Raw genomic sequence first — 16,056 nt, 5'->3', positions numbered from 1 at the left:
GAACTGGTTGGATATGAGCAAATTTCCAAGCAGAAGGAAAAATGTCAGTGGAATAAGAGAGAGAGAGAGAGAGAGAGAGAGAGAGAGAGAGAGAGGAGAGAGAGAGAGGAGAGAGAGAGAGAGAGAGAGGAGAGAGAGAGAGAGAGAGAGAGAGAGAGAGAGAGAGAGAGAGAGAGAGAGTGAGTGAGTGAGTGAAAAGGCAAACAGGAGCATGCTCACAAGCACATTTGAGAATAGGTGTGGAAATGCCATCTGAAACTGGATCTTTCTTGGCATCAGGATTGTTCAAAATTCTTCAGATATCCATACAGTGGAAGACTACAGGACACTGAGTGGAGAGTACTGAGAATGGTAGAAGGTAGTTTTCCAAGTTCAGCTGTAGAAGAGTTAGAAGAAAAGTAGAATGCTGGTAAGTGGGCTTTATCTTTATCTGAGGAGACTGTAGAACCATCAGGTTTTAACAGAGGTGGGAGTATAGATGGGCAAAAGTTGCAGCCAATAGCTTTGGCAAGAGAGTGTCAACTTGTATTTGGTTAACAAGCAGTTTTCTACTCTTACCCCATTCAAAATATAGTTTGGATTGCTTTATAACTGCCTTACAATGCAAACCTTGGTGTATGCAGAATTAACCTGGCGATTTAATGCAAGCCAGTTGTGATAAGTAACATTCTTATCTTTAGTGACCTTAGCACTTAGCATATTTATGAGAAAACCGAAGTTTAGATAAAGGATGAGATTTTAAAGTGGAGTGTGGAATAAAGGATTTCATCCCTACAAGAATAATTTTACAGACACTTTCTGAGCAAACGTTGACATCAGAATATGTAAAACAGTAATCTGACCAAGGAAAAGAAGAGTAGAACTCTCACAGATCATCCCATTTGCATTCTTTTAATGTCAAACAAGGCTGAGAATGGCCACAAGATAAAGTCTTTATTGAAGTGACCATCACCAAGTTGTGATCTGAGGTGCCTGTAGGACCACTCACCTCAACCATATACTTTGAAGTTTTTTTTTTTTGTGAGAAAAGATCAGGACTATTGGGTGTTTGATTACAATTGTCTGGTATTCTTGTTGGTAAATGAAGGATTTGTGCATGGTCATTAGTTATCGCAAAAGCTTCAGGATCTTGCCCAGTTGGGTCCATGTGACTAGAAAGGATAAGCTGAATGAGTTGTTAATAACTAATTTAAATAGTTATCACAACTTTTAATGTAGGCAGAATGTAAAGCTGGATATTTGATGTATGCAGTTCTTGTTTTGAACAGATTCAGAATATGACAGAGGACAATAGCTTACTGTGTAATGTGGAATAAAAAGGATTTCTTTCCACCAGAATGATCTTAATTATGTAATGGGGGTAAGTGTTGGGACCAGAAGATGCATGACAATTGTACAGTCAAGGAAATAATAATAGGTAAATGAACAAGTTGTGTAAAGTAGAATATTGAAGCCAACTGAAGTTGTGAACATTAAAATCACAAAGAATAGTTAGATTGAATAAAGTTGAGTTTCAAAAACAAGGAAGGCAAAAAGTTCCAAGTGATTGGTAGATTAAAGTTGGGAGAATGATAAAGGCTATAGATGAATTTGACAGAATGTTTGTTGTGGTTTCTTAGCATTAGTAGAGGCATATGATGCAAGAAAGCAAGCTTATGCAGCATCAGCCAAAAAAAAAAAAAAAAACCTTCCACTTCACCCCTCTGTTCATTCGAAATATCTGTCCAGCTGTGCCTTAAATTTATTTAGGCTATCAACTTCCACCAACCAACTACCCGCTGGCTAAAGGCAAATTTCCGCACATCTATCCTACATCTTCTGTCTTTCCGCAATTTGAATTTGTGCCCTCTCAGGTGATTATTCTGAGCAAGAGGCAGAATCCCATCAGCATTGAGCATACTCAAACCATTCAAGGCTTTATACACCTCTATCAGATCACCTCACCAGTGCCTAGTCTCCAGACACTGTAATTTGCAAAACTAAACTTGTTGCCCTGCTCTGTACTCGTTACAGCAGCTCTACATCCTTCTTGAAATGAGGCCTTCAGACCTGTATACAGTACTCAAGGTGTGGCCTGACCATTGCCTTATACAAGGGAATAATCACCTCCTTATCCCTGCTAGAAAAATTCCTGTATATCATTGATAAGACACCATGAGCTACTCTTGCAGCCCATCTGCACTGCAAAGAGAACTTCATATCTGCCTGCACAATTACCCCCAGCTCCTTTTCATTCTCTGCCACTGTCACTGACATATCATTACAAAATATCACTATGTAATTATTTTTGCTCTGGGGTTGCTGTTTCCCATATGTAGTACTTTACATTTGTCAATGTTAAACTTCATTTGCCACCTCTCAGCCCATCTGCTCAACCTTTCCAGATCCTGTTGCAGCAGTATAGCATCGGTAGTGTCCTTAACAACTCTGCCAACCTTCGTATCGTCTGCGAACTTAGACATTAAGCTTGATATACCATCATCAATATTATTTATAAATACAGAAAACAATAATGGACCCAACACTGTACCCTGAGGGACTCCACTAATAACATTAGTCCACGATGAGCAGTGTCCATTGATTACCACTCTGTCTTCTCCCCCTCAACATCCCCTTTATCCATAGCAACAATTTGCCTCCATTGCCACACTGCTCCAATTTTTGCAGCAGTCTTCCAAGTGCAACAGTATCAAAAGCCTTTCTAAGATCCAAGTGTATAATATCAAAGTTATTCCCTGCATCCAGTTCTTTTGTGACTGCACCATAGTATCCAATCAAATTGGTCAGGCAAGACTTCCCTTTAACAAAACCATGCTGTGTCCGAGCTATAACTGAACTCTTGTCTAGAGTCCAGCTATAACTGAACTCTTGTCTAGAGTTCAGTTATAGCTGGACTAATTTTGGGATCTGTTCTGGGTTCATTCTTTCTTTGTGGCTGATCCATTTTTTTCTGATACCGTTTTATGTCGTTTACTATGTTATCTACTTTTAATTTCTCATGGATATCTAAATTTCTTTGGGGGTCTAGTCTTGTAAAGCCTAATAATGGTCTTAAAAATCTCATTTGTGCTGCTTCTAGTTTGTGTGCATCTTTCTTATTTATGACTCAAGTTTCACAGCTGTAGAAGAGGGCTGATTTTGAAGTGGTGTTGTGCAGTTGTCATTGTTTTCCAAAGTGGCGTTTAATCGTTCCGTTCATTTTATTATATTATATTTATGTAGTTTAGCCATGATGTATTAAGTCAAAAGTTCCATCCAAAACTTAATGTAATTAAGGACTTCAAGGTTGAAATTTTAACAGAGGAGAACACAATTAAATGAAGGTGGAAAGAATACTGTGAGCAGCTCTTCATAGCACCTGCTGACACTAATGATCTGCCACCCCATTTTCGAGAGTGTGATTATGAACCAGTTCACTGAAGGAAGAAGTCAAAAAAGCTATCGGAGAACTGATGTGTGGCAAGTAACCTGGAATTGATGAAATCCTAGCAGAATTGATTAAAGTAGAGCTGCTGGAACGAGTACAGAGAAGAGGAACAAAGTGTTGCTCTTACGAAAAAAAGGCTTAAGTTTTGCAAATTACGGTGTCTGGAGATTAGGCATTGGCGAGGTGATCTGATAGAGGTATATAAAGCCTTGAATGGTTTGAGCATGCTCAATGCTGATAGGATTCTTCCTCTTGCTCAGAATAATCACCTGAGAAGGCATAAATTCAAATCGAGGAAAGACAGATGTAGGATAGATGTGCGGAAATTTGCCCTCAGCCAGCGGGTAGTTGGTTGGTGGAACAGACCATCCCTTGTTGTGGAAGTTGAAGCCTAGATAAATTTAAGGCTCAGCTGGACAGGAATTTGAAATGAATGGAGGGGTGAAATGGGAGTGGTTTTTTTTTTTTTTTTTTTTGGCTGATGCTGCATAAGGTTGCTTTCTTGCATCATATGCCTCTACTAATGCTAATGATAAATGCTAAAGTAAAGGTATAAAGGGTCCTGAGTTTTTTTATAAAATGATCGTAAAAATTTGAGAAAGTTGACAGAGTGGCAACAGATTGGAAGAATTCAATTTTCATTCTCTTACCAAAAAAAAAGGAAGATCTGAAAGTTTGTTCAAATTACAAGACTATTAGCTTAAATTCTCATGTTAGTAAAATTCTTCTTAAAATCATACTAAACAGAATTTCAAGAAAATATGAAAAGAAATGCAAAAAGAGCAAGCAGGTTTCAGAAAGAGCAGAGGAACCAGAGATCAGATCTTAAGTCTACGTCTGATTGTTGAAAAATGCAAAGAATTCAAACCATAAAACACAGAATCATTTTGTGTTTTATGGTTTGTTCAAAAGCATTGCCTTATGATTAACATGAGAAATGATGGGAAACGAAGACTAATATGGGATTTCCAATCCACATAATCAGCTGATTTAGCTGCTATGCAAGGAACAAGAAGGAATTGTAAGAACCAACATGGGTAACACAGACTTTTTCAAAATTGGTAAAGGTGTCAGGCAGGGCTGCATTTTGTCACCTCACCTTTTTAATCTTTATGTCGAAGATATCACACATGAAGCTTTGGAAGATTTAGACACTGGTGGCAAAATTTGTGGACTGAAGATAAACAACCTTTGTTATGTAGATGATACTATACTAATTTTCAATTCCAAGGATCATCTGAAGGAAACTCTGAGGAGAGTATGTGAAGCAAATCAGTGCAGGACCAAGGTATTTCTGCACCATAGGCAGAAAGATTTTTCGGCAACCCTTTACTAAGGATATATATATATTTGTTGTCTTATTGTTCTTCTGTTTTTGGGGCACCTTAAATAATGGTGCCCTGGGAATGGGTCCTACTAGCCCGTGCCTTATTCTGACACTGAAGCAAATAAGAAAAAAAGGACTGTTTCTGAATGTGAGTAAAACTAAAATTATGGTGATTAGTGATAACCTCAGTTCCAGCAAAATGAAGGTTAAGGGGCAACATATCGAAGAAGTTGGTGAAGTTGATTACATAGGATCAAAAATAAATATAAATGGTGACTGCTCAAATGATGTAAAGAGAACACAGGCAGTTGCTAAAATGTTGGTCACTGATCTGATGAAATTATGGAGAGATCAAAGTCTGCCCATAAAGTTGAAACCGAGAATCATTGATTTGATAATTTTTCCAATTGCCACATATGGATGTGAAGGATGGAATCTGAAAAGAATCAACAGGAAGAAAATTGAGGCATTTGAAATACAGTATTACAGGAGAATACTGTGTGTTCCTTACTTCTTACCTTTATTGAAGAACAGATGAGTAGGTATTGAATAAAATTGGCAGGCCTAAAATTCTTCCTCATAGCATCAACAGAAGAAAACTCAAATTTTTTGGACAGATAGCAAGGAGGGATAACTTTCTGTTTGACGAATATAATGGAAGGAAAAATTGAGGGGAGAAGGAATAGAAGAAGGTGGAAGGATGGGATCAATGACCTTCTGGGCATGACAGTTTGCGATGCTGCTTGTAGAACACAAGGTCAATGCAGTTGGAGGAAATCGTTGGGAGCTACATGACTGTAAGAACTGGACACAACCAACCACCCCACGCATCTGGTGCCCGTACCTGTAGTGGAGCAAAAAAAATTCCATAGAGGAGAAAAAGTTTTTTTATAATAATAAAGACAGCACGTGTCGATGATGCTACCTTGCCTCAGAAAAGCCAACATGTGTTGATGCCATCTTGCCCAAGGAATTTAAGTTGATCAAAGAAAGTATACCATATTACAACTATAACCACAGGCTGTACTAAAGATCCCTACCCACAAGATGTACTGAGACTATTCCATAAGACATAAGAACAGACAAGATGATTCCACACAACAAACTGGACATAACTCTGACTTGAAAACTACCTGCTTGATTGACATGGTGGTGCCCAACACCAGCAACCTCCAGAAAACCTATGAGAAAAAGATTATGAAGTACAAAGACCTTAGACAGGAAGGAAGAGAGAGATGTGGCATATGGAACTAGTAATGACCATCCTGATCACCATGTCAACCACTGGCCTACATAAGAGCCTAGCAGAAATAGGCCTCCCAGAGAAAGAACACCTTTGTGGAACTTCAGAAATCTGTGATACTGAACACCTGTTGGATAGTCAGAGTTCCTCAACCAATAATAATAGTCAGACTTAACAACCACCCCATGCTCCTGGTACCAGTACCTGTTGTGGAAGGGAAAAGACCCATAAAGAGATGAAAAAAAATTATTATATTATTATAGCCAGACATAACCACCATGTGCACCTGGTACCAGGTGCACATGGTGGTTATGTCTGGCTATTACTGCTATTAGAGGAACTCTATCTTACAGGTGTTCAGGATTGTGACTTTCTGGATTTCCTTGTGGTGTTCTTTGGGAGGCCTATTGCTGCTAGGGTATTTGTATAGGTATTGCTGCTTACGTGTTGTATAGGATATTTGGTACCATGCTGGTGGTTGACATAGTGATCGGGATTGTCGTTAGTTCACCATGTCAACAACCAGCATGGTGCCAAAGAGCCTAACAGCAATAGGCCTTCCAGAGAATTATTATTATTAAACATTTTTTCCTTTATGGATTTTTTCTGCCCCTTGACAGGTGGTGGTTGTTATTTGGTTTTTAGGAGCATTAGCAACTAAGGCCATATTGCTCCGGGGATATGCGGTGGTCATTCCTTGAACTTTCCGCATCCTCCGTATTTGGTGGTCACGGGCTCGAACCCCAGTCTAATCAAGAAGCGTGTGCTATGCACTGCTGCCCCTGCCCATCTGGCTATGGAGGCACCCCTGTGACAGGTAGTGGTACCAAATGCATAGGGTGGTTGACTGTGTCTAGTTATTATTATTATTGTTATTACTGTTGGTCGATGAACTCTTTTATTATCTTACAGGTGTTCAGGTTTGTGACTTTCTGGAGTTCCACATAAGTATAATCTGGTAGGCCCATTGCTGCTATGTAGGCTATTTGGTACCATGCCGGTGGTTGACACAGTGATTGGAATGGTTTAGAAATACATTGGAATTAGTTAAGAAATACATAAAATCCAAGGAAGTGAAGCCAGTTGACATTGCTGGAGAGTGCAGTGTCGAGTCAGTTTGGTGTGACATAAGCATTGGGAGATCAAAATTGAGAGTAGGAGTGTGCTATAGGCCTAATGACTCTGATGAGTATAATAAGAAACTGTACGGGGAAATAGAGTGGGCCAGTAAATCAGAGAGTCTTATAATGGGGGATTTTAATTTCCCAAATATTGACTGGAATTTGGGGGCTGATCACTCAAACACTAGCAAGGCTTTTGTAGATTTATTGGATGATTGTTTTCTACATCAGCATGTTCGGGAGGCAACTAGAGGGAGTAATACTCTTGATTTGATTATCAGTAGTGATTCTTCATGCATTAAGAATCTGCAGGTAAATGAACCACTAGGTGGCAGTGATCACAGTGTGCTGAAGTGGGATTTACTCAAAGAGGTAACTACCATTAGGGGTAAAGGGAAGGGTTATTGCTTTCGTAAAGGCGACTACGATGGACTGAGACAGTATTTAAATTCTATACAGTGGGACCAACTGATGATGTTACCAACAGCAAATTCAAAATGGGAAGCCTTCAAAGAACTTATCTTGGAAGCTATTAGGCTTTACATACCAACTAAGAAATATTGTTCAAGGTTTAGGCCAAAATGGATGTCAGATGAACTAATGAGGCATATGGCAGAGAAGAAAAATGCATGGAATACTTACAAATTAACACATGACACAGAAGCCTATGATAGATACAAGTTGATATGCAACCAAGTTACAAAGGAGGTTAGGCAGGCGAAGGCAGATTACGAGAAATCTTTGGCAAGGGATGCAAAGAAAAACAGCAAAGAGTTCTTTACTTATGTAAACTCTAGAAGGAAGGGGATGAATCAGATTGGTCCACTTGATATCGATGGGTCAACTGTTGATGATCCTGCTCAGGTAGCTAACAAACTGAATGAATATTTTGCATCGACATTCACACATGAGGAGTTATTCAACGAGGGGAATGCCAGAGGTGTATTCAACTCTGGCAGTAAGCTAGAGAATCTTGTAATAACTGAGAGTAAAGTGGAGGAGAAATTGTTGAAGATAAATACAAGAAAGGCACCTGGGGTGGATGGGATCTATCCAGTTATATTAAAGGAAGCAGCAAAGGAAGTAAGCAAACCCTTAGCCATAATTATGAGAGCTTCCTTGGACTCAGGGGAAGTACCCATGGACTGGAGATGTGCAAATGTGACCCCAATTGACAAAGGAGGATCAAAGGGTGACACAAGTAATTATAGACCTGTTAGTTTAACTTCTGTTACTGGAAAATTAATGGAGGCACTGGTTAAAGAAGCACTGCAGGATCATCTAGACAAGACTTCAGTTATAGTTCATACACAGCATGGTTTTGTTAAGGGGAGGTCTTGCCTGACCAATTTGATTGGATACTATGATGCAGTCATAAAAGAACTGGATACAGGGAATAACTTTGATATTATATACTTGGATCTTAGAAAGGCTTTTGATACTGTTGCACATGGAAGACTGCTGCACAAATTGGAGCAGTGTGGCATTGGAGGCAAATTGCTGCTATGGATTAAGGGGTGGTTGAGGGGGAGAAGACAGAGTGGTAATCAATGGACATTGCTCATCGTGGACTAATGTTAGCATTAGCATTAGTAGAGGCATATGATGCAAGAAAGCAAGCTTATTCAGCATCAGCCAAAAAAAAAAAAAAAAAAAAACCCTCTCCCATTTCACCCCTCCGTTTGTTCGAAATACCTGTCCAGTTGAGCTTTAAATTTGTTTAGGCTATCAACTTCAACAACAAGTGATGGAAGTCGGTTCCACCAACCAACCACCCGCTGGCCAAAGGCAAATTTCCGCACATCTATCCGACATCCGTCCTTCCTCAATTTGAATTTATGCCCTCTGAGGTGATTATTCTGAGAAAGATGAAGAATCCCATTGGCATTGAGCATGCTCAAACCATTCAAAGCCTTATACACCTCTATCAGATCACCTCGCCGGTGCCTAGTCTCCAGACTCTGTAATTTGCAAAACTTAAGCCTTTCTTCGTAAGAGCAACCCTTTGTTCCATTTACTAATCTTGTTGCCCTTCTCTGTACCCGTTCCAGCAGCTCTACATCCTTCTTGAAATGAGGCCTCCAGACCTGTATACAGTACTCAAGATGTGGCCTAACCATTGCCTTATACAAGGGAATAATCACCTCCTTATCCCTGCTAGAAAAATTCCTGTATATCATTGACAAGACACCATGAGCTACTCTTGCAGCTCGTCTGCACTGCTCAGAGAACTTCATATCTGCCTGCACAATTACCCCCAGGTCCTTTTCATTCTCCACCACTGTCAGTGTAGTACCGCAGAGTTGATACATTGCTCTGGGGTTACTGTTACCCATATGTAGTACTTTACATTTGTCAATGTTAAACTTCATTTGTCACCTCTCAGCCCATCTGTTCAACCTTTCCAGATCCTGTTGCAGCAGCATAGCGTCAGTAGTGTCCTTAACGACCCTGCCAACCTTTGTATCATCTGCAAACTTAGACATTAAACTTGATATCCCATCATCAATATCATTCATAAACACCGAAAACAACAATGGACCCAACACTGAACCTTGAGGAACTCCACTAATAACATTAGTCCACGTTGAGCAGTGTCCATTGATTACCACTCTCTGTCTTCTGCCACTCAACCATCCCCTTATCCATAGCAGCAATTTGCCTCCAATGCCACACTGCTCCAATTTGTGCAGCAGTCTTCCATGTGCAACAGTATCAAAAGCCTTTCTAAGATCCAAATATATAATATCAAAGTTATTCCCTGCATCCAGTTCTTTTGTGAGTACATCATAGTATCCAATCAAATTGGTCAGGCAAGACCTGCCCTTAACAAACCCATGCTGCGTCTGAGCTATAACTGAATTCTTATCTAGATGATCCTGCAGTGCTTCTTTAACCAGTGCCTCCATTAATTTACCTGGAACAGAAGTTAAACTAACAGGTCTATAATTACTTGTGTCAGCCTTTGATCCTCCTTTGTGAATTGGGGTTACATTTGCACATCTCCAGTCTATGGGTACCTCCCCTGAGTCCAAAGAAGCTCTCATAATTATGGCTAGGGGTTTGCATACTTCCTTTGCTGCCTCCTTTAATATAACTAGATAGATCCCATCCACCCCAGGTGCCTTTTTTATGTTTATCCTCAACAATCTCTCCTCCACTTTCCTCTCAGTTATTACAAAATCATCCAGCTCACTGCCAATGTTTACTTTACCTACATCATTCTCCTTCCTGAATAACTCCTCATGCGTGAATGTAGATGCAAAATACTCGTTTAGATTGTTAGCCACCTGAGCAGGATCCTCAACTGTTGAACCATCAATATCCAGTGGACCAATCTGATTCATCCCTTTCCTTCTCGAGTTCAAGTATGTAAAGAACTCCTTTCTGTTTTTCTTTGCATCCTTTGCCAAGGATTTTTCGTAGTCTGCCTTTGCCTGCCTAATCTCCTTTGTGACTTGGTTACAGACCAACTTATATCTATCATAGGCTTCCATGTCACCTTTAATTTGTATGTATCCCATGCATTTTTCTTCTCTGCCACATGTCTCATTAGTCCATCTGACATCCATTTTGGCCTAAACCTTGAACAATATTTCTTAGTTGGTATGTAAAGCCTGGTAGCCACCAAGATTAGTTCCTTGAATGCTTCCCATTTTGAGTTTGCTGTTGGTAACATCATCAGTTGGTCCCACTGTATAGAATTTAAATACTGTCTCAGACCATCATAGTCGCCTTTACGAAAACAAAAACCCTTCCCTTTACCTCTGATGGTAGTTACCTCCTTGAGTAAATCCCACTTCAACACACTGTGATCACTGCCACCTAGTGGTTCATTTATCTGCAGGTTCTTAATGCATGAAGAATCACTACTGATAATCAGATCAAGAGTATTGCTCCCTCTTGTTGCCTCACGAACATGCTGATGTAGAAAACAATCATCCAATAAATCCACAAAAGCCTTGCTAGTGTGCGAGTGACCAACCCACAAATTCCAGTCAATATCTGGGAAATTAAAATCCCCCATTATAAGACTCTCTGATTTACTGGCCCACTCTATTTCCCTGTACAATATATTATTATACTCATCAGAGTCATTAGGCCTATAGCACACTCCTACTCTCAATTTTGATTTCCCTATGCTTATGTCACACCAAACTGACTCGACACTGCCCTGTCCATCGATGTCAACTGGCTTCACTTCCTTTGACTTTATGTGTTTCTTAATTAATAGCATAACCCCTCCTCCCCTCCTGTCCTGTCTATCCTTTCTATATACATTGTATTCCCCAAATTCCAGTTCCGCATTACTTATATCTGTGTGACACCACGTCTCTGATATCCCAACAATATCTGCCTTTGATGTTTTGAGCAATACCTCAAATTCATCAAATTTACTTACCAAACTCCTAGCATTGGTGTACACGCAGGTATACATGCACCTGTTTCTATTCTTAGCTACCCTAACACAACCCATGTGTTTACTTGTAACGCAATGACTACCAGCAGTCTCTGAAATATCCTGCATCTTGTTTTTCAGACTTCTGCTCATTTGAATAGAAGCAGTGCAAGAATCACTTCCACCTCTGCCAGTGTCTACTGTTAATCTATTAGTCCTTGTATCCCCCCCAACTAGCAGTTTTCCGACCCACCTAACACTGCCTCGACAGCATCAGCAATAATTCTTGCACCCTTTCTATTTAAGTGTATCCCATCCCTGTAGAAGCAATCTCTCCTGTTAACAAGTACAGTCCAGGCTGAAAAAAATTCTACCCCTTGAGCCTTGCACAATCCCTCCAGGGCCGAATTGATCGACAAGGCTCTCATCATATACTCCCTCCTGTCGTGTCTGGGCAGAATTGCAGACACTTTCAAGTTCAACCCTAATTCACGGCTTTTTTTCAACAGTGACCTGTACTTGCTAAGTAATTCCGCCGGTCTCCTACTCTTAAGATCATTAGTGCCAACGTGTACAACTATATCACCTTTTGTGCCCTTAAAAGATGATATCCGCTCTACAACGTCATCAACCTTTGCCCCTGGCAGACATACCCTGGTCCTATTCCATCTATCCTTTTTACAAAGCATGTTCCCCGTTTCCCTGACAATAGAGTCACCAACAACTACTAGTTCCTGTGGGACCAGCGCATTCTGCCTAGGGGGCTGCCCCTGTGTTGCCTGATGACCAAGTGCAAGCTCTGGCGTTGATGTGGGCAGCTGAGAGCTTGATGGGCCCCTCAATTTATTTGCTTCGAGGGCATCCACCCTGTCCTTCAAGGTCTCATAAAGGCCCATAACAACGCTGAGTTGTCGCCTGATTTCCTTGCACTCCTTACATCGTGCACACACAAAGACATCCCCCTTGGCAGTATCATGTCCCGTACCCGACTGCTCCGCAAACATCAAGCAAACAGTGCATTTTAATAGACTGTGATTCAGAGGGCAACTGCCCCCCTCGGTTCTCCCCTGAACCATACACTCCCATTAGCTTGAGCCTTTTGCTTTGCTGCTCTGGTCAGAGTCATGATTCCAATTTAATTCAATAAAATTTAAAACAAAAATTAAATCCTTAAGTTATATCCCAAAACAGTTATGTTATATATATATATATATATATATATATATATATTTTTTTTTTTTTTTTTTTTCGGTATCTAGTGTTCCCTTTATACAACTTCCGTATCACGTGTACCACTATAGTTATGTATTAATTATTTGTTACGATTAAGTCGTTATATATATTTATAGAGTTAAAAATACAATTTAATTGACAATAAAGTTTATCAAGATTAATAGATTTACTGATTAATTGACAATATTATATTATGCAGTATACTACATTAAGCTTATGCTATCGTGTAAAAATGGCGGGAATTCACGAACGGTATTTCTACGGACTCGTAAGTATTGATTAGCTTCGAAATCTCGCTATCTCAATTTAGAATAAACTAAGGATCCTGACTAGGTCTATAATCTACTTATAGAAGATAATTTGATATAACAATTGGTTAATAAATCGACTAAATTTGGTTAAAAGACCTCTCGTTCAATTTGTGACACGTGGATTTGATACCGTTACCGATACTAAGTAATATCTACGAAATCTCTGTCTAAGTTAAACTTTAAACTAAGTATCGTAACTAAGCTACTCTAGAAAATAAGTTAATATGACAATTTAAACTAATAAAGCAGAAAATAAATCAGGAAAAACTTCTCTGTTTGAAGAGCTTTAAGGGGCAATGTCTGCACGGGCTAACCTCGCACCCAGACTTTTTATTAGTGGAGTCCCTCAGGGTTCAGTATTGTGTCCATTATTATTTTCTGTATTTATAAATGATATTGATGATGGTATATCAAGCTTAATGTCCAAGTTTGCAGACGATATGAAGGTTGGCAGGGTTGTCAAGGACACTACTGACACTATGCTACTGCAACAGGATCTGGAAAGGTTGAGCAGATGGGCTGAGATGTGGCAAATGAAGTTTAACATTGACAAATGTAAAGTACTACATATGGGAAACAGCAACCCCAGAGCAACGTATCAATTCTGTGGTACTACACTGACAGTGGTAGAGAATGAAAGGGACCTGGGGGTGGTTGTGCAGGCAGATATGAAGTTTTCTGACAGTGAAGACGGGCTGCAAGAGTAGCTCATGGTGTATTGTCAATGATATACAGGAATTTTTCTAGCAGGGATAAGGAGGTGATTATTCCCTTGTATAAGGCAATGGTCAGACCGCACCTAGAGTACTGTATACAGGTCTGGAGGCCTCATTTCAAGAAGGATGTAGAGATGCTGGAACGAGTACAGAGAAAGGCAACAAGATTAGTGAATGGAACAAAGGGGTGCTCTTACGAAGAAAGGCTTACGTTTTGCAAATTACAGTGTCTGGAGACTAGGCACCGGCGAGGTGATCTGATAGAGGTGTATAAAGCCTTGAATGGTTTGAGCATGCTCAATGCTGATGGGATTCTTCCTCTTGCTCAGAATAATCACCCGAGCGGGCATAAATTCAAATTGAGGAAAGACAGATGTAGGATAGATGTGAGGAAATTTGCCTTTAGCCAGCGGGTGGTTGGTTGCTGGAATAGACTTCCATCCCTTGTCGTGGAAGTTGATAGCCTAAATAAGTTTAAGGCTCAGCTGGACAGGTATTTCGAACGAACAGAGGGGTGAAGTGGAAGTGGTTATTTTTTATTTATTTATTATTTATTTTTTTTTTTTTTTGGCTGATGCTGCATAAGCTTGCTTTCTTGCATCAAATGCCTATGCTAATGGTCATGACTTATTTCATATGCCACATTTCTTTGATTTCCTGTCTTAGATCTGTGTACTTCCTGATCTTTTCCTTCTATGTTTTCTGGAAGTTGCTGGTGCTTGTTGCTGCTATATCGATCAGGTAGGTAGCCATTTCCTTCTTGTCAATGAGGTTATGTCTGGTCTGTTGTGCAAGATCACCTTGTCTGTTATTTTTTTTATTATTATTTTTTTTTTTATGACAGTTTGCGATAGTATTTAGTACTGTGCATGGGTTGAAGGAGAAGTATGGGGAGAGGGGGGTGCCGGAAACTTTGCTGTAGAGATGGCACTGTCTCAGTATAGTCTGTGTGTAGAGGTGTCTCGTATGGCCTGTGCCGCTTACTTGTAATACGGCAAATATTTTTTGATCAGCTGGTATTTTTTGCGCTAGCATTTGCTGTCTTATCCTGTCCACCTCGTCGAGTCTGTGATTGCACTCCATCTGGGTGATCAGAAACCCCAGAAACAATCCAGCACATCACCTTGCATTCTGCGGTGATGTGCTGGATTGTTTCTGGGGCCAGGTGGCATCGTCCACATGTATCATCTGTTATTCAGGGGTCCTTTGCGATGTATTTCCTGAAGTTCCTTGTGTTGATTACCTGGTCTTGGATGGTGAGCATGAATTCTTTGGTCTCAGTGAAGAGCCTTCCGTCCATGAGCCAAGCATTGGAAACCATGTTATCTATATAGTTTTGAGATCGAGGTCATCTTTCTTCCTCTGTTTCTTCTCTCTGTGTGAGTGTGTTCCCTTTGTTAAGGTTGAGTGTCGTGTGTCTGTCTATCTTATTGCTTGCTAGATTGATGCTGTTACTGTTGTTGTTACTACCCTATAACATAGCACCGGTCCGGAATCTCATGCACCTGAGATTCCCACGTGTATCCGGGAGCATCACGGGAACTTAGTCTTCTTAAATACACGCGTTTACTCTCATTCTACCATTGCCAACTGAAGATGTGTAAAACGAAAGCCACTTGTTATGGCTATTGGCCTTCTGTTTCCAACTGTATAACTTAAATCGTTAGCCGAGTGGGTAAAGTACCTGCCCGGCAACCCAAAGGTCGCGGGTTCGATTCCCGCCTCAGGCTTGGATCAAAGTACTGCAAAAACCTTGGGAGGTGCAATATGGCCACAGAAGCCGATGCGCCAACAACTACCAAATCAAAAAAAAAAAATCACTTAAATCGTTTCAAATTTCAACATTGACAACCAAGGATGAAGACATGCACTTCTACTTCCTTGCGCTCATTTTAATTCTGTTTTTAAATCCTAACTTATTCATGCTAACTTAAATTTAAAATTATCATCCAATTTATTCCAACATCAATGCAGATTATAAAACTGTGAGTATCATAATAAATTAAATTAAGCTACACTATTATATTGTGTTGTTGTTGTTATTGCTACTGTAACTATTAAAAGTTAAAGTTCTGGTATATAATTGCTTTAATCAGTAGTTTTGTATTAAAAATGATAGAAATTTTATTTTAACTAGACATGGACTTGCATTTAATCTCTTCTACCCCCCATCCCCAATCTTATTTCATAATCCAAATTATGGCTCCACTTGTTAGGATTATTTGGTTATTGTTGTTGTATTTTGACACACATCATATATTGCTAAAATTGAAAATGTT

General features: G+C 39.9%; 1 protein-coding gene across 1 annotated transcript in view; it reads left to right on the top strand.

Annotated features, from left to right (window-relative positions):
- Window positions 1-16,056, top strand: part of LOC150087613 (ras-related protein Rab-14-like) — a 154,402-nt gene that overhangs the window by 28,606 nt on the left and 109,740 nt on the right. The gene's annotated exons all lie outside the window — the stretch shown is intronic.

This window comes from Mastigoproctus giganteus, chromosome 3 (assembly GCF_048544385.1).
Source record: "Mastigoproctus giganteus isolate SK-2022 chromosome 3, ASM4854438v1, whole genome shotgun sequence".
In the NCBI taxonomy this organism is placed as follows: domain Eukaryota; kingdom Metazoa; phylum Arthropoda; class Arachnida; order Uropygi; family Thelyphonidae; genus Mastigoproctus; species Mastigoproctus giganteus.
The sequence above is the reverse complement of the archived record's forward strand: the minus strand, read 5'-3'. Positions and strand labels throughout refer to the sequence as shown.